Raw genomic sequence first — 26,934 nt, forward strand, 5'->3', positions numbered from 1 at the left:
ATTAACAAGCAAGACGAAAGTGCGAGTGCGAGAAAATACATCAATATGTATTCCTCAATTATAAAATTTTAATTATTTATTAATTATTAACTTACACTAAACGTATACACTTTATATAAGTTCGTATGGTTTTGTTCGCTTCAATCTCCTGACATCCTGCGCGCTGTCCAGCAGTTGTATTGCTTCCACGTTAGTATGATTTAGTAATCTTCTTGCGTGTTTCAAGGCGAAATCTTGAATAACTTCGCAAATCTATTTGATTTCCAGGTCATCGTGCAGTTCTTCGTTGGTTACATAGCGATAGGCATTGGTAATCAATCGAAGAATCTTGTTTTGACAGCGTTGTATGACTAGTTTATTTGAATTTTTAGTGCAACCCCCATATTTACACTCCATAGGTCCAAATTTGATTTATAATTGTATTAAAAAGTAATTTATAATGAAAACATCCTTCTGAAATCCATTAGTGGAAATGGAAATTACTTCTTTTTGGACACTCTATTTTACAAATCTTGTTAGTTTTATTGTTGAAGCCTCTCACATCTTTTATTTATATCTAGTCTTGAATAATTAGTAAAATATCATAAAATAAACAAGGAATAAAGAACTTAACAGAACTTAGAATAAATAACGAAAATATGAAGTAAAAATTTTATTCGTAAATAATTAAAAAATTAATTGAGACTTCTTCGTAATAAAGTTTAATTTTACTAATTTTCTTTTTTTTGTTTTAGGTACGTTTTACACGAGACAAAAAATTTTGGTGTGACTGAAATTAATCAAGTTAATTATTAGTAGAAGGTAAGATTTCGTATTCCCTTTACATGCAGTTTTAACCGGCATTTTTCTACAATTCTGGTATAATTAAGTGACGTATAGAATGAGCCAATTATTCAGTAGCATCAGATAAGAGCTTTAAAGCGCTTCATACAGGTTTTTTATTGGTTGTGCACTGTAATTTAGGAACATAAAAACAAATATGTTAACAATCTCTAATTATATAATATCGTGATATAACTCTAATTAAAATAATGAGAAGTCATCAGCGAATATTATTTAAATAATGACGGGTGATGTTGGGCGATCGGTTTTCTTATCTTTTCCTGTTGTCACTGCTCTGATTCACCAGAAAAATTTTATGCAAATTTGTTTAAGATAATTTCCTATGTTCGAGATATGATTTGAGTTAAATTGAATTGATTTAATGATCGTGTAGTATTACATAGTCTTAATATAGCAGTATTTTAATAATGACATATTTGGTCCAATGTTTCATATTTTTTCAATTTAATGAAGTAAATCAACATTTTTGGACAAGGGCTATTTAACACAAGTTTCAGTAGAATATATAACACTTAAATTGATCATATTTAATAATTGTGTTGGATTTGATGGCTTGAGAGATGAAGCCTTGAAAATTATATAAAAAATACCATAGCGTTATTAAAAAAAGTTTCCAATTTTAACTAATAAAAAATATGGGAGTTATACCAACAGATAAGTATTGGGATCATGAAGACACTACAAAAGGCAGTGGAGAAATAATAAATGTATTAACGTAACATAAATATTTAACATGTTTGACTGTTAAAGAGCATAAAGCAAAATATAAAAAATATGGAGCCATTGTAATAAACAGTGCCATGAAATAAAGCCTTGTATATATGTTAAGATTGAAATGGTTGGAAGAAAATTGCAGGGACTTTGTTAAATGCCGTTAAAAGAAACGGCGAATAAATCTCCGATCCATACATTGAACATTTTCCTACATCAAAATTTACATTTTCTAAAGTCCAGAGAGTTGCTCAGTTTGTTCGTAAATAAAATAATATTCATCAACCTTTTTACAATAAGACATTATGATAATTAAATTTTTCGATGTAATGAAGTTGGCTATTCCTGAGTTATGCATAAATGAATTTTGTAAATTTCTTGGACGTCTAAACTTTGAAAATAAGCAATGAGTTCGGCCCTAAATTTTTTAAAATTTCTTTATTACATTGTTACTAGTCGTTGCCGACTATCCTACCATTTACATTAACTTAAATATAGGTACATATCTAGGAGGATATATATTAGTCTCTGGTGTAGCGCAACTCATTTAACTCACAACACTACACTACACAAGATCAAATGGTTTGATTCTATTGAATTCTATTCTAAGTCCTGTTCTGAGTCCTATTCTGGAATATAATAGCACTTTATAATGAACTGATAATTGTGACTTTCTTTCAATTAACTAATATATTTTCCCATATTTAATTCTAGTTCTTTCCTTCTCTTTTTTACGCGTTCCTTTCAAGGAAGTTTTTCGTCAACTTTTTGTTACTTGCTTATTGTTTTTGTGCTTGTGCAGTCTGATTATATGCGAACCGCACATGCACAGATTTACTTTCCTTAATTTTTATTTTCCCAGTCTGGGTCCAATTATTTATATTGTCACTTGTCTGTTGTAATTTTCGTGTTGCTTCTTTGCCATTGTCTCCAACAATAGATGTTGTATCATCAGCAAAATGTAGCCATCGTAATATTTTCCTTCTGTAATATATCACATATTTAGAGTAGGTAAAGACAATTCTTTGACCAATAACCCAATGACCCTAGTGGACTTTCTTATGGTACACGTGCCTTAGGTTATTTTATTGTAGAGTGGGCTTCCTCAAGTTTGACTCTAAACATTCTGGCTGTAATGTAGGTTTTCGATAACTCAATATGTTGTTTCGGTAACATTTTCTATAGTTTATGAACAAAGCCGTTACGCCAAACCTTATCGAAGGCTTGTGCCACATCTAAGAATTTAACATAGTTTTTAACTGTTATAGGCTGTTTTAATTACATCCATTATTCTATCCACCAGATCAATCGTCATCAGGGCTTGTTTGTTAACAAGCCCAAACTGATGTGTAGGTATCAGTTGTTTTGCTTTATATAGTCTCTACATTTAAATAAAGTCTAATTTAATTTAACATTAATCCGTTTGTAACTTTTTTATATTACTACACGAAAAAATAGCGTTAATTGGCCGCACTGAACTGGAACTAGCGTTGAATTGCTAATGCGTTAAATAGTTCTCGTTGACTTTTTCGCATTTCATTCATTTAATCACATCATAGCAAAACACGAAACATCAACGTTCTATAATTACAACTGTATCTCTAACGAATATCGAAACCAGAGAGAGAGAGGGAAAGAACTTTTTCTCCTTAATTAGCAGTCGATAATTTATAGGCTTCACAAAACAACCGGGCTTTTTGACACATTAATCGATCTCTCCTACAACCCAGATACCGGTCCGGCTGTTATTATGGCTCTTAGACATCCGTTCGACGTAATTAATGCATTCGGGTCATTTTCGGTAAAATATTACCTAGAACGAGGTCGGACCGTGTCACTGAAACCGATATTTTCGCTGGTTGTGTGTTTACGGGATGACCTTGAATCGAATATGCTACAGTATTGTTGTTCTTGCAAAGCCATAAAGGTATTCAATTATATTAAATTACAATGCTAAATATAATGTTCTGAGCTCTCAGATTATTTCTTTCTTATTCATTTAAACTATTGGCCGCTTGATTCTACATATTTTGCTCATCTTTCAGGCTATTTATGGTTGCCATTCCAAAATTTACAATTCATCGAGCCATTTCTTAACTTCTTCAAAATCGACGAAGTGCTATTGTGAAAGTGCCAGGTCTGGGGAGTACTACGGATGCGATAAATCTTCCCATTCAAGTGATTTCAACACTTATCATATCTTTGAGCATATTGTGGACGTTTTTCGAGCAATGCGTGGTTCAAGTCGATCTCTTGTTGTCATTAGCGATCAGTATTAAGTGTTTCTCCAAATGTCCACAATCCATATTATACGACACCAACGTGGTTCCACTAGACACAGAGCATGGTCTTGCGACGAAGGTGATTTGGCCTTCAGTACAATGGCCGGCTTCCCCAGGTGATAATCATGTTGTTTCCGCTTAGAATTTCCGTTATTATTCAATTTAGAAATAGCTTCCTTTCATACCTTTGATAAAAGCGTTTCACTGGCGATTTTTCGATTTTCTAATTGAACTTGTCATTCAATTTAGATGGCACTCATGTTTTGGGTCTTTCCCGAATTTGTAATTCAAGTTCATAAATTAAGACTAGGCTCAGATTACACTTTTCTGCAAATTGGTTTTGAGATATGTTGGGTCGTTATGCAATAACTTCTGCTATTCCGCATATTCAAACTTCCTGCCAGGACCTTCTTTTATCTTGAAAATTGGAATCACACCATTTGTGTAAGTCTCTACCAGCTAACGATGACTTTCAACGGATTTTTTCTTTTGATGGAGCAAGAAAAGTAATGTATGCTGTAATGTAATGCATGTTACCATACACAAACATACAAAAAACACTTCAAAAAATTATAATTATACTACGAGACCCAATAGAGGTCATGCCAAATACCTTTTTGTTTGGATGGAATAATTTATTTCTGTAATAAACAAGTGAAAAAATGATTACAATAAGATCCAGTTAGTGATATTGTTGTGGTATGTACTTATAATCGAAAAGTGTTTAAAATATTTTTAAAAATCCTAAAATCCTGTCGTAGCACCGTTTATCGCATTCTATTGTAAATCTAAACCATTCTTGAATCCTGATAAACGTACACAAGAGATTCGGGTATATATAACATGGTGATGGTGGTCGCATGGGGCAAAGTCCTGGCCATGTGGTAAATACATTCAAACTTCCTTCTGCATCCAATCTTTTTGACCGAGTCATTAAAATGATGTGTTCTGATGGAAGAATGCCTTTCTTATTGATAAAATCTAGTCGTTATTTTTATCGTCTGCTTCATTCGCATTAGTTATTGGAAGAAAGAAGACGAATTAATAATTTGGCTAGATTCCTGCCAGTTATGATTGATAGTTCCTTTCCAATGAGAGTCAGTGGGAGCTCGTGTTTGATCGGGTTGGTATTATATATTATTTTCTTATTTTCACTACTTCAACAATATCACTTGTATATTATTACAGCACACAATCCTTAGTTGCACGAATCCCATCTACGGCGTAGTCCTCTTCTTCTTCTACATTGCCTCCATCTACTGTTGTACATGATGGAATTACAGTTTCAATAATTTCATTCTCACTAAGCGTCATAATAATGATAAAGAACCTTTCACAATCCGTATGCATCGTAGAATCATACACTATTTACTCTATCTATATAAACATAATTTAATAATAAAATTATTAAACAAGAAGATCCGTTTTACGTGTGCAAGATATATAGGCATATGGGATATACAATACAAATTTATATTAAGTGAAATCATCTTTATTTAAGAGTGTTAAAGTAAGTTTAAGCCAATGCATTTTCTCGGCAATGTTACGTTCATCGTGTGCACTTCACTCGGATGCCTGTCGATTGGACTTCAGAGTGAAATGATGGAACCATGTTTCATCCATTGTCACATATCGACGCAAAAACTCGGGCTTATTACGCTTGATCATCTTGAAATACTGCTCCGAATTATCAACTCGTCGTTGTTTTTGGTTAAAAGTGAGCTCGCGCGGCACCTACTTTGCACAGAGCTTCTCATACCCAAATATTCGTGAATGATATGATGTACGCGTTTAGTTCAGTATCTTTAAAGTGTCCGCTATTTTATTCAATTTATTTTGTGGATTTTTGTAATGTTGTTGTCGGGAACAACCTCTTTTGGGTGTCCATTGCGTTCACCGTCTTCGGTGCTCATTTCACCACGTCTAAACTTAGCATTCCAATGCTTGATGGTTGATTTTACTGGGACAGTCTCCGGAACCTAGGCATCAAGCCAAGTTTTTGCTTCAACTGTATTTTCCGTTCAAAAATCAATATTTTATCAACACGCGAAATTCCTTTTTATCCATTTTTTTCCAATAACAAAAGTTGCTTCACTCAAAATGATATAATTCACAAACGAGTGGTGTCAGGAAATCCGACAAGTGTCAAATTTATTCACGCATCTTTTGAGTGCTAGGGCTATCTAAAAACAATATGGATTTATTTCACCATATATGTGTCAGGCCAGGAACTTTTCAATTAACGTGTTATTACTCATCATCAGCCAGCATCAATCGGTTAAAGAGTTTGTAGCATCATATTGAATGCCATGCCTTGAATTTTTTTGAAAATATTTCGCCTAATTCCTTCTACTACGTATGAAGAACAGCAGAATTGCTCAGCATCTTTCGGATAATTTATAGGCGACTTATAGCACGATAATTTTTTACAGTGTTTACTATATCCTTTCAATATAGTAACAAAGTTCGTTTTTTTCGATGCTGACGGTATTCTACTTGATCGTTAAATTTGCGTGAACAATACTTAAAGCTGTTAAAATAATGTTTACCCAGAGGTTTTCATAATTTCTTTCGTCACTTGGTTGACTTCAGTGGTCTTACCACACTTTAATAATTTTGTTACTTTAAAAATTATAATTCGGATAATCATTTTTTTTAATTCATTAGGTTTTAATTAATATTAGCTGTTTAATTATTAAAAAATTCTCTATTTTACCTCTTTAAAATCACCAATTTTATTTTAAAATAAAAAATTGAGGGATGTGCACTGCACAATATCAAAAAGAAATCGTCATAATGTCACATGTGGGAGATGATTTATTTTTCAAATAGGTCCCGCGTTTACACATCAAAGATATTTCGAGCAAAACTGTCGTAAAAATTCGTTCTGAGTTAAGCCGGACCCACTATTAAATCATTTTCGTAAAAATCGACTAGCTTTTTCAACATAAAACAGCGATATTTCTTTTTTCTTCGTTTTTATAAAGTCCGTGCCGTTTTCTGATGGACGTAATATTTTTTTAAAGGGAACCGGACTGTATGAAATATGTTCTGGTTTTCTTTTATTCCGATATATTTATCATATAAATGTTTTATCGGTAATCATCTGTGTGTAATTAATGATTTTATTTTGAAATGCGGTGTCGCTTTTATCTTCAATGAAACGGTTGTTTGTCTTGCAGCATCTGTTCAGATAAAACGAACCAATAAAATATTAAATGGTCATTGTCATTTTTCGACGTACATTAGTAGTTAATCTATTAATAAGCTATAAAATTTTTAAATGTTGTCACATGTTTTTAAAAATGATTTTTTTGCCAAACGAATATTCACACTGCGACAAAACATTAGCACGCTACATATTTTTCATTGTAACTCTTAATAAAATTTAATTTTTCGCTTTTAGATTCTCGCATTTCCATAAACATTACAAAAAATCATTTTTTGCCTACTTACTGGTTCTCTACGCTGAACCCATAAATAAACAATATATTAGCTGCTTGAACGATGCGACAAAACTATAGCACAGTTAAGTATAATACTTTGAACTGATGAATACTTTTAATTTTTATTTCATTAATGGGTATATCCTCCTCTATTTTTTCACATCACTTCAAATAAGTCTCTTCTGTACCGTTTCGTATATGTTTTTAAGATAATTCTGATCGAACTTTTTCAACTCATCCTGGATCAATTATTGATTTCAACTCATCAACTAAAAAATGTATAGATGTTCAACATTGTTAAATTGTTTACCATTTAAGTCACAGCACGTATTTTCAAATAATTTTCAATATTGTTCAAACCAGTGTCGCAGTATTGAACATTATCATTGTCTTAATGAAAAATATAATAAATTTGGGTTCCACATTTACTTATGCTATTAGTGTTCCCAGAAATGAATTTTATTTATGTATTTCTCCAAGACCTATTGTCTTAGCTCAGTTGTGGAAATGTTTGCACTCTGAAGGCAGTACATAGGACTCCGAATAAAGTTAAATTAAACATTCTAATAAAAAGAATGAATAAAATTTATAAGTGATTAAAAATAAGCCATTTTGAGGATGCCAAAATTTATTTTTTTGTACTTTACTAATTTATTTTTACTAATTTTATTTAAATACTAGACTAATACTTAACTAAATTAAATTTACTACAAATTATAACCTATCGCTTTTAATGTTATTTTACAGTTTCTAAACTTTTGAAAGGAATATTATAGAAAAAGTGAAGGAACAGAAAGAGCTGAAGAACTGCTACGCTACCTATTATTTGACCAGATTCATAAACCGTAGTTCCTTGTTCAATTAGTGATGACAGGTGTTTTTGTTTTGATATTTTATTTATATTATTATATGAAAAGATAGACAATATCGTCGGTACCACAGTTAGGTTAGGTAGGTTACTTAGGCTAAGTTAATACAAAGAAAGCTTATTGCGGCTGTACTTACCAGACTTGGAGACTTTCGACTCCTTATTTTCATCATTATCTTATTGATTTTTCAAAAGACACTTTAGCAATTAGGTACGGTCGAGTTTGGTAACTAGACTATTTGCAGATTGTCAAAGAAATAAAAAAAAAGTAAAAAAGGGAAATTAATAATCGCTACATTTATTTTATATTTAAAATTAAATACCATATGTTATACAGGAGAAACCACTACTACCACTGCTATTAAAATAGCCGAAATTCTTGTAGAATAGATTTGTGGAAGTCTGAATGGTTTCCAACAGAATATTGTCTCGTTATTGCACTAAAACGTCTACCAATTTCTTCAATGATGTTTGAGATAGATTTCAGTTTTGTTTTTTATTGTCTGGCCAAAATTTTTTTTAATGCTCGCCTGTTCTTGTCAGTTAATTGTGGATTTCGCCCATTGTTCCTCTTCGGCGATGATATTTTACTATGTTTTTGTGTACTGGTATTGGTGTTGATTTGACATGTAAGCTGAGGAATACGTACGCGTCGTATTATTTACATGGGAGCAGTGTTACCAACAGGCAACACGATGTACTATATGGTATGGCGTTCATATTATGTTGTCTATCCCCTGTATAAAGGTTCTTATTTATGACATTCTAATTTATATGGTATTTCGTTCTTCACAATCTTCGTATCTCTAACTAAATCAAACTTATTGCAAAAATATTTTGATTCATTTATCTTTTATGACAAAATTATTCACATCGACGCAGATGTTTAAAGAACATGCACCATTAATATATACCGAACGTTTATTCCTGCTGTGCTCTGAGCTTCGCCGTGTATTGAAAATTATGTTTCTCTATCGTTTCGTTCTGATCTAATTTGTATTTATTACAGCGTCGTGGCGTTTTGTTTTTGTCCATTAAGAAATCAGAGGAAAAAACATCGGAACGATGCCGGTGTTAATGAATCTTACAACTCTTTGGATGTAATGATGGTAATAAAATTATTAATCACGCTCTTCCTTTTTTAAGTTAATTATCATCCAGTTTAAATGAAAATTTACTCCTATGCTGTAATAGAAACAATGGAATACGGTACCTTAACCATGTTTTTACGGTTAGTTTTGTTTTAACTAGGTGTTGGAGATAATTCGTATCATTTTGTAAAAGATGAATTTCTCCAACAGTGTATGACCTGAAAAACATCTGTTACTAAATTTTAGTTGGCTGAAGAATAAATAAAAATAACTTTCATTCTAATACATTGATTTTCTTTTGTTTCATGATCTTCTGATTTCATAAATTCGGCATATAGCCACATAATTAGTAGTTTTTATGCGATAGATTAATGATCTGTACATGGCATTTCACGAAATAATATTTTTGTTTATATTCAGTTCAAATAGCGCAGTATGTTAATTGGCATCAGTTTGAAGGAGTTTTATAAAAATGGTGATTTTTCGAACCTTTCGTGAGATTTTCCATAGCTAGCTAGCTATCCATCAAAGACTTTTATATACTAGTATAAATTTTAGAAAAACGAATATCCAGCGACCAAAGTTTCCAAGAACAGTTAAAAACCGTGGAAAGTGTTAAAGAGTCTGCTCAAAGGTTTTAAATGTTCATCATTACATAAACATTACTATAAAATTGAATTGGTGGAAAACCGAATCTGTCAGTCAAGGCTCTGACTTCGTAAACTAGACTGATGAGTGCTTTCCAAGGATTACCAACAATTTGATTTTGAATAAGTCATTTTTATTACATATTATATTAGATATGCTTAGTCCAATTTTAATTTACAAATTAATTGTTCTATTTTACTTGCATGAAAATACAAGCAAGACGAGTGTGAGATAGTAATGTCACTATGAATTTCCCAAATGAGAATTAAGTTAGACTGCTCAGTTAAAATTAAAAGTAAACACTTATAGACTGTACAAGGTTGTGTGGTTTGGTTCGCTTCAATCTTCTGATTTCCTGCGTGTTGTTTAGTAGCCATATTCCTTCCAGGTTGCTATGATTTAGTAATCTTATTTCTTGTTTTAGGATGATATGTATGATATATTAGTAAATCCATTTGATTTCCAGTTCATTGTTCTTCGTTAGCTACGTAGTGATACGTATTGGTAATACATTGAAAAAAATTGTTTTAACAGCTTTGGATTACTAGTTTAATGTTTAGTGCTATCTCATATTTGGATCTTATCCAAATAGGCTTTAATATCTTCCGACTATCCAGTACAGTCCTTTGATTTTGAGTCAGATCTGTCCCACATTTTATCCAAAGTGATTATTACAATTCAACCTACCATCGAAATGGATGGCGATATATTTCTCTGATTCTGCTCGAGGAATATGCCATCCGCTAAGTGATATAAATAAGTTTTGTCGTTTGGCCGCAACGCAAATTTGACATTTTCAGATTTTCAGCTATTAAGCTATATTTTCCAGTTTTTACTCCAATTGTAGATCCTCTTGACTGCCATTTGTACTTTTTTATAGCCCTAAGTAGAAATATGTCTTTTGCTGTTATTTTGTGTTTTTGGAGTATCAACAGTGTAGAACAGACACAGGAATGATCTCAAGACACAACCCTGCAGACCACCAGCCTGATAAAGCTTGTTTGTCTGAATTAGCACAATAGCACAATTGTTGCTACTGAAATGCGCTATAAAATGATGGTATAGAATGATGAGGTGAATAATTATCTGCTCTTACTTTTTTGAAAATGTATTTTATATTGGGACTATATTATCCTGATAACCTCTATTAATAAATCAAATTCGAATCCGGAATTATTTTCAATTATGGCTTATTGTTTTTCCACTTAACCTACTAAATATAATTTAACTTTTGAGACACCTTATACAACTGACGATTTTAATTAAACACAAGCCATTACAAAGATATTTTGTTGCATTTGTGGTTCAACAAAGGACTATTATATGTCGCAGACCCGCATGCTTAAGGTGCGTTAACACTAATATATATGAAACGTTTATGCCCGCTGTGATCTTGGCTGAGCCGCATATTGGAAACTACGTTCCTACATAGCGCTGCCATCATGATCTAATTTGAATTTATTAGATGTGGCGTGCTTTTTGTCTTTCCCCATTAACAAGCCTGAAGAAAAATACGATCAGGATAAAGGGAACCCATCAATAACACGTTTAATAAATTGTTGCTATTAATGGTGTTAATAGAATCTACAACAAAATTGATTGTATAATAATTTCACTGGACAAATATGCAGTTGGTTTTATCCTATATTCCTTGCGATTCATATGATAGGAATTCGCAAAATGATATCACAGCTTCTCCCAATTTCAATTGCCATATTGTCTATGTAGATATCTTTCTTTTTACATTGGAATGGAGATGTTATTTCTTATTAACTTTCAACGGCAATCTGTAAACACGCTAAATTCTTATCTACCTCGGTTACGTGTAATGGATGTAGTGACATCTAGATATTCATCTTCAAACTAGTTACTATCTGAAACCACATTCAACTGTACTAAAATTTTACGTTTAAATCCAATATTGCTTTTTTTGTAATAGTCTTCGAATTTTTTGGTACCTAAGAAATTCTATACGCATTAAAAGCCTACAAACTAAGCTATATAAACAATAATTTTTAATTAGTTGTCTAAAAACCGGATCTAGGGAAAGCCTTTCTTTTGATTTTTTCTCACTGTTTTTAGTAAACTTTAGCTTGAGAAACTGGATTAGAGATCTACCTTATGGAATATGGCTGAAGCTTTATGATATATTGGCATACATAATACTTTTCATATAATACATATAATCGGTTTTCATATATTTGTGATCGCAAAACTTAGAAAGTTCTTAAAAGATTTTTTTTATTATTTAATTAATATATTGTTACTAGTCGTTTCCGTCTAACCTACAATTTGTCTTTATGATTACTTAAATCTAGGTATATAACTAGGAGGACCCATCGGCCCTATCTCAGTCTGTGAAATAATGTTTATAGATGTCACTGCTGAATTTTTTAATATATGCACCTCACTACACAACATTACACAAGATCAGATGGTTTGATCCTTTTGAGTCTGTGTCCTGTTCTGGTGGTATCCAATAGCTGTAATATTTCAATATTCGTGTGAGAATGGAGTCTTTCCTCATGCTCCCTTGATTTCAATTCTCTTGATTTCTTGACTGACTGTAGGTATCTGAAGGTCTCGATGTAGATAATCAGTCCTATAGTATTTGGATGCATCCACAATACCTCTCAGGACTTTGTTCTGAAAAATTAGTATTTTATTTATGTTACTCTTTGCAGAACATCCCCATAATTGAACTCCGTATGTCCATATAGGTTTCAATATTTGCTGATATAATAGCAATTTATTATGTACTGATAGTTGTGATTTTCTTCCAATTAGCGAGTACATTTTCCTATATTTCAATTCCAGTTCTTTTCGTTTCATCTTTATATGTTCCTTCCAGCGAAGTTTTGCATCGAGATTCATTCCGAGATATTTAGCGTTGTTGGTATATGGAATAATAGTATTATTTAATGTTATGGATGCTTGTACGGTCTGTTTATAGATGAACTCCACATGTACAGTTTTACTTTCATTAATTCTTATTTTCCAAGCTTGTGTCCAATTATTTATATTGTCATTTGCCTGTTGTAATTTTCGTGAGGCTTCTTCACTATTGTCTCCAACAGCTATAATCGCAGTATCATCAGCAAATGTAGCCATCGTAATATTTTCCGTTTGTGGTATATCACAAGTGTAGAGTAGATAAAGCATTGGTCCCAGTACACTTCCTTGTGGTACACTTGCTTTGGATTCTTTTATTGTAGAGTAAGTTTCTTCTTGATGGCTCTAAATATTCTGTTTGTAATGTATGATTTTAATAGTTCGGTGTGTTGTTTTGGTAGCATTTTCTGTAGTTTATGAATAAGGCCTTCATGTCAAACCTTATCGAAAGCTTGTGCTACATCTAAAAATATAGCTGAGCATACTTTTTTACTTTCGTAGGCTTCTTCAATAACATCTATTATTCTGTGGACCTGGTCAATTGTTGAGTGCTTGTTAATAAACCCAAACTGGTGTGTTGGTATTAGGTTTTTTCACTCTATGATTCTTAAAAGATGCATTTGTAGTCTTCACATTACATTATTGCCTCCTAATAGAAACATGTTTCTATGTAATTTTTAGTTTGAAGTTTAGTTTCAATAAAAATGGAAAATTAGAAGCATTTCGAGTTGATCTATAATTGATCATAGTTACCTTGCCATAGTAACCGTTCATCATCATTTAATCCATCGTTACGATAGAAATTATAATTACTACTCAAATTTAATGTTACGAAGGTTTTTCTTCAATCAAAGGTAATTATTTGAAGAATTAAAATTGACAAATGACAATATATATTACTTATTTATAATACTGTGTGAGTGTCAAATTATAAAGCACTCTATTTCTCAGAAATAAAGGATTTCATTCCATATGGAACGCTGCATTATATTAATGACTAATATGAGATATTAATTTAGAAATTTAGAGCATTTCCAGCAAGCGATTACTGCAGATTACGACATAAATAGATTATTTCAACATCATTCGAAGCAACGATAGGAATGGTATCGCTAGAATAAATTCGAATCTAGAAGACTGGTTCTTCTAATATTGTATAATAAGATAAAACTTATGCCCTAGTACCAGTGAATGGCTTCCGAAGTCGTGACTTTATTACCAAGTAATGGTATTGGAGCAATTGATTTATGGGCATGGCCAGGAATCTGTGTCAAATAAATCCTCATTATTTTTGCCGGTGTTAATAAATTTGAAATGTTTCAGATAAGGGATTAAGAATAGCATCGAGTGCCGTTTACCGCCAATTAATGGGTTATTAACATTTTTGATATATTGTTCGAATATGCATTTATTTATTCCATGATATATTAATATAGGGTGACCCATAATAAAGTCATGTTGGACAACTAGAAGAATATAAAGTTAATTAAACATGATAATATGTCGGCTTGGTTTGCACGATCCCAAAGCCACAGGAAGATCCTCCTACTGTTGCGATAGTCGCGAGTTTCAATCGTTCTGGGACATGGATGTACTTAAACTTTACTGCATAAACCCTCGTTGGCAAATAAGAGACATTAAAACATATAACAAAACATAATCATTTTTACTGTAACTATAATGGGCTGGGGAAAATGTAATTTTGCTTTTTTCATATTTTGTAAAGCGAATTAATTTATGTACATTTCATATAATAATCCATGATTGATCGAAGTTTTTTTTGCTTTTATTCACTGTTCTATGGTAATTTAGTCGAGAACGAACAAGCTAATTCTGATTCAGGGGTCCACTGAAGCAGTTATTACTATAAATACGACACTGTTTTCAATCAATCTGCAATTTTTCCAAAAATCCTCATATTCGAAACAAAATATCTGTCGTCTGGTACAGCGAGAGACTTCTATGAATGATCAGCTTTCAAATGCTCTAAAGAATATCTTTATTACAAATAGAAATTATGAATTAGTAACGGTATGACTTTTTAATAAAATCACGACTTCGGAAGTTATTCGGTGGTAGCGAAGCAGAACTTTGATTATCCAAAGAACCAGTTTAGCGGACTCTTCTTTTCCATCGGTATCATTTCTGTCATCATTTTAATTGCTCTAGTGAACGTTTATTTATATCCCGGTCTACCGCAAATGCATAATGCATGTTGTGTACTAAATAATTTAAGCGACATGCAACAGCCCTGATAACAGTCTCTATAATCTTGAAATATAAGCTAAAACAAAAAGCTAAGCACAAATATAAGCTATTTTTTATCATTTCATTTATTAAAGGTCTCGCGTAAGTTAAAACAGATTTTGGTGTAGGAAATTAATACGAATTTATGAGAAAAATTTGAATCTTTGGGTTATAACTGTTCTTATCCATATATTATCTATACGTGTAGTGATCCTAGCTGGAGTCAGACAATTTAATCTACAGATGATGAATAAAACAATATGAACACCTGACATATACTCAACATTTATTAATAAGATGTTGAGCCGCCATTTGCAAACAAAATATAGCTACAATTTTTCGCTGAATAGATACGTAGAAAATTTGACCTTTCAACAGAGTATTGCCCCATTCTCGTACCAAAACAACTACCAATTTGTGTGTTGATTGTGTTGGCCAGGGAAGATGTTTGGTGATATTCTAGATGCTACCTAAATCAAGATTGAAATTTTCTGTCTGTGTGTATTGGCGCATTGCCATTCTTAATATATTAGTGTTTGGCAGTGTTTGGCAGCAATATACTAGTCGTAGTAGGAACTTCATCATTGAGGATGTCGCAATATTTATTCGCAGTAATTCGGCCAGTGATGTGAATGAGACGACTTTCCCCTTGCTTGACTTTTATTCTGATGCTCTTTATAGTAAGACTGAACCGTTTTGGCTGTGTGTATGGGTAAATAGTAAGAACCAATAAAGATATCCAAATAGTATATATTTTCTGTATTTAATTGATTTACAGTCTATGTATTTGATTAATAGTACCGTGTTTATTACTATTTAGACCCCAATTGATGTCATGTAATAATATTTATATTTGATGTTCATCCTATAGGAGGAAGTAGCCGGTACGAGGCAAGTTTATTTAGCTTTCTTTCTGGGTTTGAGAACCATAATGATTTCAGCCACTTCTCCAATGCTACGGAAGTAATTCATTTGAAACGTTCCATTAAATATAATTATTTATATTATATCCTTATTATTAGGATTTGTACAGTTTTTCCTTTCATGTATAGTCTATACATGATCAAAATGATAAAAAGTGATGATGATATAATTTATGCTTATTTTTGAATTTAAAAAATAGAAAAATACAAGGGGATGTTAAAGAGAGGAAAGAACAGAAACTTATTAAATCATTATTTTTTTGTATTTTAAAGTCTCATTTTACCAACTAGAGGTTTATCTGCACTGGGCTTACAGCTTAGGGCTGGGGTCACCGAAACACGGTCTTCGGCATTAAATCTACCGACTGGCGAGTGACTAACTTAGAAATCATCCCAGAAGACGTCCGGTCTTACCCAGCCTGGTTACTGGCGTGACTGGGATTATTTTCCTTGTCGGATTTTGCACTGTTACCTAGGACAATCACAAATAGTAAATAATCACACAAAAAAAATTACGACCATGCCCCAGCAGGATTCGAACTCGCAACTATCGAAATAGTTGGTGGACCGTCCTGTCGCCTTTACCACTACGGCAACTAAGCCGGCTAAATTATTTTTCTCGCAAATTTTGTGGAAGCATTTAAAAAAAAGTTAAAATACAGATATACTTTCTTCCGTAATTTTTTTGAAACCATAATAGAGCGGAGAACGATATGTTAACTTGTTTAGTTGTGTTATTTGTCCGGTTTTTTATTTCGTAGTAATCGACTTCAATGATTGAAATTCACGTTAGCCTTCGAATCAACGGTCGATCGAAATTATTTGGACTATACGCAATGTTAAAACCAGTTTCGATAAGTGAAAAAAATACGTATTACGTGGGCCAAAGTATTTCATCCTAAAAATTATATCTGGTGCTTTATAATTTTTTTTTTGGTCATCTGGTACCTGGATATCTATGACACATTTTCTCAGAAATTTTAGTTAAAACGACAGCGTAAACATATAACGTTTTATTTTCAACGGTTTTACTTACATTTTAATTACTATAATTTTCAGGGACAACTAGTATATCAACAAAAAACTTCAAATAAAACTCGCATAAATTAACTTTGATGAAAAATAGTTTTTTTATTTTTTCTAATATATATTTTTTAAAGTCTACTTTTACCAACTATGGGTTTATCTGGAATGGACCTAAAGTTTAACGTGGGCTTCGAACTACGGTCCTCGGCATTAAACCTACCGACTAGCGAGTGACCAACTTTAGAAAGCTTCCCGGAAGACATCCCGTCTTACCCAGCCGGATTTTAAACTCTGGAACCTAGAACAATCACAAATTTTAAACAATCACAAACATAAATTTATGACCATGTCCCAGCAGGATTCGAACCCGCGGCTATAGAAAAAGTACGAGGCCCGTTCTATCGCTTTTGCCACTGCGCCACCAAGTCGGTTTTCTTTTATTTAAAATCGCAACCAAATAAAAAATGTAGCATTTTGTAGATACAACATGAACTGAAATTGAGAGAAATAATGAGAAGGTAGTAATTACTAAAATAAATGTATATAGGATGTACGAATCTCTGCACAGTCAATGATAAAATCTATCAGAAAATTAAGCTCTTAAATTGGTGCAAACAATCGGGCTGCAAACATGCTATAACATTTTTCATGTAGGTCCATTACAGTGGACTCGAACGAGTGAATAATAATCTTGCCTGTACATATGTGGCTTAGTTGGTATTACACTAAAATATATAACATTAAAATAATTATCTAATGGTATAGCAAGCTTGCTATTGGTTACTGCAATGTTGAATACATTTTTGATTGTATAAAAGTGTTTGATTAGACTTTACTTTATTATGACACCGCACATCTTTTATACATTTTAAAGTTCATAATTAATATGCCAAACAAATAATTTTGATATTTAGGTGCTTCTTACACCTATAGTTTATTTACTAAGACGATAGTCACATCATATCAATTTTAAATCTTTCAAAAAGCCTTTCTCGCTGAAGCAATATGTTTTTAATAGTATAAAACATTGAAATGTTGAAAAATCTTGTCATGTATTTATTATTAAAGATTTCAACATTGACAATATACAAAAAATATTTAAAAAATTGTCAGTGTTTCTTTGTTACCATCTTGGATTTATCTTAACTGGACCCACTGTTTAACGTGGGTTCCGAACCACGGTCCACGGCATTAAACCTACCGACTTGTGTGTCTGGGATGATTTTAGTTGTCGGATTTTGTACTCTTGTCTTATGGACAATAACAGTTATAAGCAGTATTTGAACTGTACGCAACTGTTGTAACTGTAGGAGAACTATCTTGTCACTTTGGCCACTGTGTCATCCAAGCCGGGCTGAATATAATCAATCAATATAATCAAATCAAAACCATCAATTGTCTACCATATTCATCTTATTTTAAACTATTTTGTTCTTTCTGTTATAATATAATTTATGGAACATGAACCGTTATTTTGGAATTTTAAGTTTAATTTATAATTATTTTCTGGGTGTTTCGACGAAAAACATTTATTTTTAATCTGAACAAATCCCCCGTTAAACATTTCGTTCCAAATTTTAGAGAAGAATAAACACACGGCAATAAATGTTTCTGGTTACACGTGGATAATTAAAGCTTTATTTCGTTTTTGAAATAATTACGCGGCCTGACAACTAACAATACCTTCGACTACGTGAATTTCCCGTTAATGCGACGCGTTTTGCTAAAAATAACAGCTTCTACCCAGAAGTAATTAAAGAAAGGAATGAAAAAAAAAAACGACGAACTTAAATATAAATATGTCGCCGTTGAGCTTGTATTCATGAGCTAGTCTGTACAGTTAGAACTGTAGGCTTTTTTTCTGTATTTCTCGCTTGAGCTTTACAACTATTGTCATTGCCTTGTAACTGATATTTTATACCGGGACATTTATGTGATTGTTATATTTATTTTTATTGTTCTTGTTATGGCGGTTTCGATTACGCTAGGAAACGTTTTAGTAGATTTAGTGAGCATTTAAGTCGCTTTGTTACATAATTAAATGAAATATTGTATGGTTCAATCACTTCGTTCTTCTTCAGTTTTGTTGTGATCATTACGTTGTTTTCACGACTTCTATTTCTGTTATGAATTGGACAGAAGTATTTTTAATTTACTTGATACTATTGTTAAGTAAATTGTACGATACTGCCGATCAATTTGATTCTAAACACTTCAGTCGTCACATTTTAGAATAAGCACTAGCTATGAGTACCTTACCAATCTTTCGGCCCAAATTTCTATGGATTTTGGAGTTGTTTCCTAAACTTTGGTGTTATCAAAATACAAATTTGGTAATTTTAATCCCAATGATTTAGTGATTAGGTATTTTTATTCACTTATATAGATTCAGTTGTATAATTATAGACAAAGTTAGTCTCATGTACTTGTTAGGGTTTATTCCAAATTTTATTGACAATACTCTGTGTTAAGGGATACAAATTAAAATTAGTAATGGTAAATGGTCGTCCGAAGATGTTTCTATTCAATTCATTTCCTTTTCTTACTAAGTTTTAGTTATTTCAGATTCCAACATTCCTCATTAGTAACCACCTTGAATTGCAAGCCTCTGTTTAAATTCCAGTAGAGTATGTTGGTTTGCAGAAACTACAGATCGCCTTTGGTGACCTTACAGCATCACAGTTCAGATAAAGCATGATGTTTCTTATTTGTAATAGTTTATAGCAATGGATCTTTCAGCACCTTTAATATACTTTTTGTGACTGTATAGCTTCAACTACGATACTTTTGCGATAACTTCACTTATCTACACCAAATAATGCTTTGTGTAACCACGTAACAATTATCAATTCAAAGTCTACCTGTTTTGTTTTCTTAATAATGAATTGGATTCCGGTCTTACGAGTCCAAAAAATTAAATAGACTTTTCTTTTTATGCTCTTCCCGGAATCTTAGCGACACGCCAGTTATGTTGAAATTTTTAAGATAATAAAAACTCTAAAATTTTTGAAAGGATATAGGGAATTTTTGAACAATAACATGAAAGGACACTGAGGATTTAAATATAGTTTCAAGTTTAACATAAACTAAACATTTATGTCTAAACATAAATCGTTGATACCTGAGAGGTATTTTGGGTGCACCCAAATACTATAGGATTGATTACCTACATCAAGACCTTCAGATACCCACAGTCAGTCAAGAAATCAAGAGAATTGCAAGGGGGCATGAGGAAAGACTCCATTCTCATACTATTATTGAAATATTGCAGCTTTTGGATACCACCAGAACAGGACACAGACTCAAAAGAATCAGAGCATCTGATCTTGTGTAGTGAGGTGCATATATTAAAAAATTCAGCAGTGACATGTATAAACATTATTTCACCAGAGACTGAGTTAGGGCCGATGGGTCCTCCTAGTCATCTACCTAGATTTTAGTTAGCATAAAGACAAATTGTAGGTTAGACGGAAAAAACTAGTAACAATATATTAATTAAATAAAAAAAAATAAATCGTTGATTAAATCATTCGATCTGAACATAAACACAGCAGTCTCGTTTATTTGATACAAGTGCCAACTAGGTACAGAAGTGTCGAGTTAATATCAATGACTGTTTCTGTGATGAGGTAGTTTTAATGAAATCAATGACAAGTAAAAAGAGTATAGTTTAACATAAATTATATGGACTATGGATTTCTTGTCAAAACACTGACGTTCCCTAATTCCAATACTATATTCTTAAAGTATTTTGAGCAATTTTAATCCATCTTTGCTAACCTTATATTCTATGACACTTACTTTTGTCCAAATTCCAGCAAACTCTGTTAAGGAAGGCTTTGAGAACCTGCTGAATGATTGACAATTTATAGCCCGTTCAATAAAACGGTCAATGCACGTCATTGAGGACGTCGAATCTATTGCCAATTATAGTTTGTAAAAATGTAAAATTCTTTTTAAACTCGGAAAGGTTTTTCCCTTCTCTTTTTATCCTATTTAAAAATAAAGATAAAATGCTATCTAATACGTCGGAACATGTAACCCAATCAGTCTATAAAATTGAGATAATAAGTAGATATTATAAATCGGCGACGTGGTAGAGCAAATTTCAAAGTTTGTGCGGCTACATTGCGACGTGTTGATGTCAGAAATTTTAAAGACGCGCGTTGGCTGTTTTCTTGGATGGACCATAAGTTGATATTGGTAAATCGAAATGAATTGACACAAAAGCCTTGCGTGACCTTAACCTTATTTTATATGTGATATGATATATCATACTTATATATTATATAGAATAGAATATACTTCAAAATATATTATACAACAACAAATATATCAATTTTATTAATAAAATAGGTTACAATTATTTCGGTTAAGTTCCTGATATTGAAGACTAAAGTCCGCTTTTTAAAGCGAATAACACAGATTGGATTTTATTAACAGGAAATGTTATGGCGTCGACCTTTTATTATTTTTTCTTAATTCGGCCTCCGGCGTTATTATTAACCCCGGTCGAGCCTGAACAAGCAATAATTCTTAGTTCGCAGACTCATACTAAATACCACATTATTCTAAAATTTGCCCGGAAGCAAGTTTGTAGTTTAGAGCGGTGTTATTATTGTAATGGCAAGTTTCATGCAGTACAGTGCTGCAACGGGTGCAATTACAATTAATGCAACTTTAATGTTTTCATAGTTTGATAATAGTTCTGTTTTATAGTGATATTTTCAATTGCATTCTTGTTAAAGGTTGTTTTTAAATATAGGGCGAACAAATTAGTTTTGTGGGGTATTTCTGCAACTGAGACTAATTCAGGAAAATTGGTATAATGTGTTTTATCCAGGGTATTGTCAATCGATAGCTATGACTTTCCTTAATCTGTAATTTTTAACGATTTTTATCAATATCACATTATATCGTGTTTTTTTGTTTTTTTTTAATTTGAATTAATGCTACCTTAAAAAGGAAAATACGTGGTAGCTAGTGGTTTCAAAAGTTTAAGAAGAGTTATTTGTGCTATAGTCAGCACTCGGAAAGAAATAATTTATTCTTCAACCTGTAACCTGTTTCGTGTGTCAAAATCAACTCTGTTTTTTCCAATAATTATAATAACTACTGATTGCCCTGTAGTCGAGATTCGACCACTATTTATAAAGTTAAATACGTTTCTAACAGGACAATTTAAAAGTCCCCGGCCTACCATAGTAAAACAAATTTTTTTGCATAATTAGTTTTTTTATTAAACATAATTTCCTTCAAGGATGATATACTAATTATAGCGATCCTCCAACTTTTCGATTCCATTTTTGTAGTACGATTTGTTCTTTGCTTCAATATAGGCCTCAGTTTCGGCAATCACTTCTTCATTGGACGAAAATTTCTTCCCAGCGAACATACTTTTGAGGTCTTAGAACAGGAAATAGTTGCTGTGGGCCAGATCTGGAGAATACGGTGGATGAGGAAGCAATTCGAAGCCCAATTCATGGATTTTTGACACGGTGCATTGTCTTGGAGAGGCAGCACTTTCTTTTTCTTCAAATGCGGCCGTTTTTCGGCGATTTCACCCGTTAAACGGTCCACTAACGCTATGTAATAGTTCCTGTTGATGGTCCTTCATTTTTCAAGGTTGTCAATGAAAATTATTCCGTGCGAATCCCAAAATACAGACGTCATAACCTTGCCAGCCGACTGTTGAGTTTTCCCACGCTTTGGAGCGGGTTCATCATCTGCAGTCCATTCGGAAGACTGTCGATTGGATTTCGGAGTGAAATGATGGGGCCATGTTACATCCATTGTCACATATCGATGCAAAACTCGGATTTATTGCACTTGATCATCTTCAAACACTGCTCCGAATCATCAACTCGTCGTTGTTTTTGATCAAAAGTGAGCTCTCGCGGCACCCACTTTACACAAAGCTTTCTCATACCCCAATGTTCGTGAATGATATGATGTACACGTTGAGTTGATATCTTTAGAGTGTCTGCTATATCATTCAATTTCAATTTAGGGTTATTCAAAATCATTTTGTGGATTTTTTAAATGTTTTCGTCAGTAACAACTTCTTTTGAGCGTCCACTGCGTTTGCCGTCTTCACTGCTCATTTCACCACGTCTAAACTTAGCTTGCCAATCTTTGATGGTTGATTTTCCTGGGGCAGTGTCCGGAAACTTCGCATCAAGCCAAGTTTTTGCTTCAATTGTATTTTTCCCTTCAAAAAGCAATATTTTATCAACACGCGAAATTCCTTTTTATCCATTTTTTTTTCACAATAATAAAAGTTGCTTCATTCAAAATGCTATAATTCACAAAGTAATAATCCGACAGTTGTCAAATTTATACACGCATCTTTTGAGGGTTAGGGCTAACTAAAAATTATGGATTTAATTCTAGTAGTGCCATCTATGTGTCAGGCCGGGGACTTTTCAATTGATCTGTTGTTATAATGGACTAAAGAGAATTACTTTATGTTAATAATACTGAAACTTGTTTTGACAATAATTTCAGTATAAGATCTGAAATATATTTGATATATAATATTAATTACAGTAACAAATGTCTGTTTATTGAAATACATATAAACTATCTCAAGAACTAACACTCACTAAATTTTTTAAATGACACTTAATTAAATCTGATTTCCATTCAGTTTTACAACTTCAAAGTATCATATATAAGTATACATTGTTTTTATTTATTTTTATGTTATTCTCATAAATATGGAATATTAAATGAACTAATGCATACTTGTATATTAATTAAAACAATGATGTATTCAATTAGGTAGTTTACCTGTTTACAATATAGAAATTATATTAAAATAATGTATTTATACATTACTTCATTCATTATAAAACAATCATTTTAACTCTTAATGTATAAATTAATGTATTTATTACCTGTAATATATGGTTACGACATTGTTACGAATTTTATTTACTAATGAAACCGAAAATGGATTAGAACTTAAAACCAATTTTACAGAAAAATCTTTAAAAAAATTAGAAAACCTTTAATACAATGATATGCTATGTCCCTAGAACCAGTTCGTAAGCAAGAACAATTTTTCTTAGCTGTTCTTAGAGTTCACCAGGTATCTAATTAATTGAAATTCTTAAAATTAAAAATGGATTCATTGATGTTTATATTATGAATCTGAAGAAGCTGTTTCTAAAAATCTAAATATCTTATAGACAGAGCAAGACCATTCCTGTTATTCTATAATTTTTCTAATCTATATTAGGATGATGATGTCCAATAAAACTGACACATTAATTAATTTATTAATCTTCCACCTTGTTTTTATCCTGCTTGGCTTTCTGCAATGACGGCTTTCGTATTTTTCCGGTATATTTCCTGATTTATAAAAACATTGTAATTAGTAGATTATTAACCGAAAAATAATAAAAAATATTATACCCTTCTTACGTTCGCTAATATCTATAACGCAGAACTATGTAACAGTTCATATCTAACCTAGATTCCTCGTTTTATTGCATTCACTGTTTGTAATAAATAAAATTGACAACGGTAGTTTCTAATATGTCCGCAGGTGAAACGACCTAGAAATCAGTTTCCTATTATTATGGTACTACCACCACATCGCGAGGCCAAAATCAAATTATCCATTATGGTATTCTATTTGCATCGTTTCAATTGGCATAATTAAATCTGATATAATCTGGTTAGCGTTACATTATCGAATAGGATGTAAGTTTTGATAGATTTGTATCAACGATTAGAGATGATCAGTGACATAATTAAACGACACAACAAAAAACTCTGTTGAATATTTTCTCCATATGAGAAAACAAATTATACTAATTTCACACCTGGTTTTAGCTCTAGGTTTGGAATAAGAATACTTTATTTATTCTATATATTTTTGCAATATTTTTCCTCAAAATTTACAATTCTAGATATTGACGTTCAGATTTGCTGATCATAGTTACAAATTACTAATGCATATAGTGTGAACTATCTGTATATATCGTTTTTTGTATGTCAGTAATTTGGTGGTACATCTTGTAGTTATATCTATCCATACTTAGATTTAGAATAAATGTAGCGTAAGTGTTGCTAAAGTTAAGAGTAAACACTTACACACTCACAAGTTCATTTTGCTTGCTTCAATCTTCTGATTACCTGCGTGTTATTCAGCAGTTATTTTGCTTTTACGTTGCTGTGATTTAGTAACTGTATATAATGTTTTATTACAAAATCTTGGATAATTTCGTAAATCCATTTTATTTCGAAGTCCTCTTCTAGTTCCTGGTTGGTTAAGTAGCGATAGCGATAGACAGGTAATTAATTGAAAGATTGCTAATTGGTTTGATGTTTTAGTGCAACTCCATTTTGGAGTCCTATGAATCCAAATAGGATTTATAATTGACTGATGGACCATTATCTTTAAATTTAAGTCAAGTTGGGAGTATCTTCCGGTTATCCAGTAGAGTTCTTTGATTTTGAGTTTGATCTGCTCTGCTTTTTGTCTACGGTGATTATTTCAAACCATTTTTGGGTATTGCAGTGCATCATGCTACAAATTCTATGTTTAACGCAGAGAACTGTCATAATAATAATCAATGTAGGTATTGTTTTGCTGTAATTAATATTAGTAAAGTAGAGTTGCAGAAAAACTACAGTGGATATAAAACCAAATCATTGAGAGCGAGAGATGAGATTCATGAGAGTTTAATGTCTATGGGAACATTTTTGTAGTCCAACATAGTTGTTTTTCAACATGTTGTACTGATAAGCGATAACAATAGCTTGAGAAGAAGGTACGAGCGAAATATGTGATAATGCTGTTTGCAGAGTCAGAAATATTTTCGAGCGATTTAAAATACTCTTTTTAGTATCACGGTCTGGTACCACCTGTTAGGAAGCTAAATATGTGGTTAAATATGTTGGCGGTTAGATTTACTCATTGTTCTTTCAAGCATCAACAGCTATGTCCCCATTTGGGTAACTTGTATCTATATCCCATATTTTGACCTGATACAAATTACAGGAAAGCCGCTTTGCCAAATTTTGGTCAGAACTCCGTTAAAATATTTTTGAAAATCATAGTAAATACTTGATTGAATGCTAGAACAATTATATAGTAGTTAGATTATAGAAAAGCCTTGTTGGAATAGTTTTGGGTTCGAATACCGCTGGGATATAGTTGTAAATTTATGTTTGTGATTGTTCATAAGGCAAGAGTGGAACATCCGACAAGGAAAATAATCTCAGTCACTCCAGTAACCAGGCTGAGTAGGACCGAATGTCCTCTGAGTTGGTTTCTTAGTTGCTCATCTTAATGGTAGGTGATCGACTTTCTTGGCACTAAGTTTTAATACGAGAACCGTGGTTCAGAGCCGACGTTGCAATATTGTTAAAAGCATTAGTTGGCAAAAAAAATACTCTAAAATATCAAAAAGGACGTTTTTACTTCGTCACAATTGATATTTATATTACACTAGCAACCCGCCCCGGCTTCGCACGGGTGCAATGCTAATACTAAATTAAATACACTACAGAAAAAATATGAACGTTGTATATAAAAACATAGCGGCCCGCTCCGACTTTGCACGGGCATAAAATATATATGCCTATGTCACTCAATGAAAACATGATTAAAATCGATCCAGTATTTTTGGTTCATTCATTACTGCCCTTGGCCTGCACGCATTAAATTTGGAGTAAAACAATTCCTCTTCCCCTATACTTACTATGAAGATTTCCTGCTATCTTTGGAATATCTAAATTCATACAATTTTTATTACATTACACATTTTTAAACGCAAATTTTAAATTTGTAATATCTCCGAAAATATTTGTTTAATTTACATGCTGTAAGGAACCATATCGATCTATATTAATTGCACACTGTATTTAAGGTACTTAATTCGATAAGGATTAATGCCGTATTGCTTAAAATAGCTTCGTAAATAAGCCATTTTCTCACGTAAA

The 26,934-nt window shown here is 32.2% G+C and overlaps 1 protein-coding gene across 5 annotated transcripts in view; it reads left to right on the forward strand.

The window, feature by feature from the left end:
- Positions 1-26,934, forward strand: part of dgo (ankyrin repeat domain containing protein 6 diego) — a 322,131-nt gene that overhangs the window by 111,217 nt on the left and 183,980 nt on the right. Inside the window, exon 2 of one of the 5 annotated variants that reach the window (XM_076413676.1) lies at positions 735-801. The exons of the other annotated variants lie outside the window; for them this stretch is intronic. The gene's annotated coding sequence lies outside the window, so the exon portion shown is untranslated. The remainder of the gene's footprint in view (positions 1-734; positions 802-26,934) is intronic. 5 annotated transcript variants of the gene reach the window in all.

The sequence above is a fragment of the Rhynchophorus ferrugineus genome, unplaced genomic scaffold (assembly GCF_030347505.1).
Source record: "Rhynchophorus ferrugineus isolate W39M unplaced genomic scaffold, kcgeb_rfMv2 rfM1, whole genome shotgun sequence".
NCBI classification, from domain to species: Eukaryota; Metazoa; Arthropoda; class Insecta; order Coleoptera; family Curculionidae; genus Rhynchophorus; species Rhynchophorus ferrugineus.